A 5,000-nucleotide genomic window follows, 5' to 3' on the forward strand; every position below is an offset into this window, starting at 1 on the left:
AACAAATTGGAGAAAAAAAAAGATTGAGATGAATAGAATCGCTAAACAGCCGAAATATAGTGTCATTATCTTTGACAGAAGTCAACCATCAATTTCGTTCCACTGGGATGCTGCGACACTATTTCATCTTAAATTATTCCAACAAATTGTGACTTGAACGCTTAAAAGAATCCAACACACCAGCAACCGACACTAAATTAGCATTTATGCATTTATTTGTTTTTTATTTGTTAATTTATTTATTGGTTTATTAACCTCCTTGGGAAGCGCACTTTAAAGTAGCATATCTCATCCAGAGGTCCTCAGGAACTAGGGGGTTCCTTGAGGGTTTGCTTGGAGCTCTTATATAGGGCGACATTAAGTCAATTTGTTGGATTACATTTTACATGATATTATCTTACTAATTTCTTGACAAATGAAATTATCAAGTTTGTACAAGCCTTTATGTAGGTTGGTATTTTGATTACTAGTGGTATGAATCAAACTGCACTCTATTAAATTTCTTGCTATTATGTTGTTGGTATAATAGATTGCCTGGGCATTACCCCAATCAACTGGATGATTATTTAATTCAATATGCTTGAATATACCACTAGAATTATTGCCATCCCTGACATTTTTCTTATGTTGTTCAATTCTAATGTTTAAGGGTTTGGCAAACCTACATAAAGGCTTGTACAAACTTGATAATTTCATTTGTCAAGAAATTAGTAAGATAATATCATGTAAAATGTAATCCAACAAATTGACTTAATGTCGCCCTATATAAGTAGTAGAAACAGTGACCCTTGGCGACTGTGACCTGATGTCGCCCGACCATCGTAAGATAATTGACAATGACCTTCCGCTCTCTTTGGCGACTGTGACCTGATGTCGCCCGACCATCGTAAGATAATTGACAATGACCTTCCGCTCTCCTTGGTGACTGTGACCTAATGTCGCCCGTCCATCGTAATATAATTGACAAAGAACTTCCGCTCTCTAGGGGGTAATTGGTCGGTATGCTTATTCAAAACTGTCCTGGTTCCCTTGTATCATGTATATAATGTCTATGTATTCCTATCACTATGTACTTGTTGCACTGAAGATGTAATATACGAAAGCGCTCTGCTTCGTTAGTTTCTTTTTCCAAATGGTCTACTTTGCATATATATGTATATATATATATATGTATATAATGTATATATTTGTATATACATATGTATATATTTGTATATATATATCCATATATATGTATATATGCAGAAAAAACACTGGGAAATCAGCTTAGTCCGAACGTTTTCGTCTAAGACATTATATATATTTGTGTATATATATGTGTGTATATGTATATATATGTGTGTGTGTATATGTATATATATGTGTGTGTATATATGTATATATGTGTGTGTATATATATGTATATATGTGTGTGTATATATGTATATATGTGTGTATATATGTATATATATGTGTGTATATATGTATATATGTGTGTGTATATATGTATGTATATGTGTATATATGTATATTATGTGTGTGTATATATGTATATATATTTATATATATGTAAATGTGTATATATGTATATGTATATATATATTTGTGTATATATAAGTGTATATATGTATACATGTGTATATATGTGTATATGTATTTATGTGTATATATGTATGTATATGTATATATATTATGTATATGTATATGTAAATATATGTGTATATATATGTACATATGTATATATATATGTATTATTATACATGTACATATACATATGTGTATAGATGTGTATATATATGTATATATGTGTGTACATATGTATATATATATATGTATATATATGTAAATGTATATATATGTATATATATAATCTATGTATATATATATGTATATATGTATATATATATGTGTATATATATGTATATGTATGTATATGTATATATATGTATATAAGACTGAAGGTGAAAGAAGTAGGCGAGGAGTAATGGGAGAATTTCACGCCTTAACGTTTCGACCCGCAGGGTCTTGATCACAAAGCTAACAACTTAAACGTAAGAGGATATTTTATACACGGACGGGTCATCTCATGGGACGCTTCGGAGAGCTTGTTATTTTATTTACGTATTCTTTTATTATTAATAAGCTTGTGGTTTTTGCTAAACATATAAAGCCTTCTCTATGGTTAATGTTGTTATTAGTGTTGATATATGCTGCCTCAATTGTCTTCCTTATTTTCTTGGATGATCCTTTATTTAATACGGTTATGTTGTTATAGTCTGGAAGGTGACCATGTTTGTCTACATGCATTACTATGGAGTTAGATGTCCTATGGGCTTTTACGTAATTTCTATGTTCATTTATCCTTTTATTAAGTCCGCGACCAGATTCACCAAAATATGAAGAGGGACAACTTTTACACGGGATTTTATAAACAACGCTGTTTTCGTTAGTGAGATTATTGTAGGTACGTGTTACCAAATGTCCTACTTTGTTACCTGACGTCCTGGCTATTTTGATGCCCGCTTTTAGGAGAAAAGTGTCTAGGTATGAATTGACATTAGAGTTTGGTACTGTGATATATCTGGTTTCATTATTACATTTATCATTGTTATTCTTATTTTTATCTTTACTTTTGTTAATTATTTCTTTGTCTTTCTTTTTCAACCTACAGTACATAAGAGACCTTATGGATATTTGAGTTTTATGAAAGTCTCAGTAATATGTTGTAATTCAAAATCTAGAAATTCTTTACTGCATATACGAAATGCTCTTCATTTTTTTTAAATGAAGATCTACCCGTCCCCAAAAAAGATTACCTCGAATTAATTTCTCTTTGTGTAGGATTTGGCGCATACACTTTTGATAATATTGAATACAGACAACATTCTGGCCTCGCCATGGGTAGTCCCCTTTCTGAAGTGTTAGGAAATTTATAAATGGAAATACTCGAAACAGAAGAATACATGACAATAATGGATAGGAATAGTAAAGGGTTTAGGTATATTGATGACATACTCATAATTGTACCTAAGGATACAGACATTAACAACAAACTCAGGAGATTAAATAGTGTAAATGAAAATATACATTTTACTGCAGAAAATGAAATTAACGGAAAATTAACTTTCTTAGACACAATTATCCATAGAATAGATAAAAATGTGAAATTTTCAGTATACCGGAAACCCACCACATAATGACAAAACTAAAACAGGTATTATAATAGGTTTCTTCCTCAGAGCATTTCGTATATGCAGTAAAGAATTTCTAGATCTTGAATTACAACATATTACTGAGACTTTCATCAAACTCAAATATCCAAAAGGTCTCTTATGTGCACATATATGTGTATATATGTGCATATATATGTGTGGATATATATGTATATATATGTGTATATTTGTGTGTATATATATATGTGTTCATATGTGTATATATATGTGTATATATGTATATATATATGTATATACATATGTATATATATGTATGTACATATGTATTTAATATATAAAATATGTGTGTGTGTATGTTTGTTATATATATGTACAGATGTGTATATATATATATTCATATATGTATATATATATATATATATATATATATATATATATATATATATATATATATATACACACATATATATTAGGATTACAAAGGCGGAGAATGCCGGGAGGAGAGCTTTTTGTCCATAACTAGGTCGGATACCAAAAGAAATATCATAATGATAAATAGATAAACAAATTGAAAAAAAATAATTTAAAAATAAATAGATGCATAGGTATAGTTAAATAATAAATAAACAGGTAAACAGTAAATAATAATAAATTGACGTACAACTAACAATAAATGTGAATCAAACAAATTATAAACAGACAAATGATATGAAGACAAACAATATAAAATGAATGAGTCATTACAAATGTGTGTGTATATATATATGTATATATGTATATATATATGTATATATATATGTATATATATAATATATATAATATATATATTATATATATATATATATATATATATATATATACACACACAGGTTTCCAAATGCAAATCTTCGTCTGTATATTCTATATGTGTGTGCACACCCCTCAGCTCCTAGTTCATTGATCTTTTGTGTAGAGAATTCGCGACTCTACACTTTCGTCAAGATGATCAACGTTCACTACGTAGTCCTCATCACAACAGCCTTGTTTGGAAGTCATATTGTCTTTCTTGTGGGATCAGGAACCTTCATCTGGAGAAACTCGCCGGGCGCCTTCATCTTCGAAAATCTCCTGTGCGGTCTGTCTCTCGCCTCCCTCGCCATTTGTATATTGAGAGCGCCGCGCCCCATCCACGGGAAAAAGAAAAGAGAGGACCTCCCCTGGAAAGGTCCTGGATGGTGTTCCATCTGTAACATTACAATAAGCACTCGCGTGAGACACTGCCTGAAGTGTAACGTGTGCGTGGAAGACTTCGACCACCACTGCGAGTATTTAGGGATCTGCGTGGGCGCACGGAACTTCGGCGCCTTCTTCGCCTGGTTGTGGTCTTTTTCCATCTTCAACTGCTTCGTCACCGTGGCAATCTTCGTTGTCATGTGGGGACCCGGAGGGTACATGCACATTGCCCAATTAGCGTTCCTCATGCCCATATCAATCACTGGGCTGTTCCCACTATATTTCGCCATCATGTACACACAACGCTTCTGCACACATCCGGTAGAAAGTTGCTGGGCCCGCTGCAAGAGGAAGATACTGTGTCCTCCTGGGCCAGAGTTTGAGCTCCGCTTGGCCCTGGGAGCCTTTTTGGGGTCCCTAAAGGAGCAGGGAACATTTAAATAAACTGCTGACGTTATGGATACCAGCAAGGAAGAAGAATCGGAACTCATCGAAGTGGTGGTTCATAGTTCTTCGGACATCAGGAGCGAGTGAACCTGAGGTGTTTTGGGTTTTAGAGATTAGAACACATGTGCTCATGAAGACATGCTCAGCTAGTTTCCTCTTGATTGAGAGCTAATAGCTTTTATAGTCACA

The sequence above is a fragment of the Oratosquilla oratoria genome, chromosome 15, assembly GCF_046742065.1.
Source record: "Oratosquilla oratoria isolate Oo_2021 chromosome 15, ASM4674206v1, whole genome shotgun sequence".
NCBI lineage: Eukaryota > Metazoa > Arthropoda > Malacostraca > Stomatopoda > Squillidae > Oratosquilla > Oratosquilla oratoria.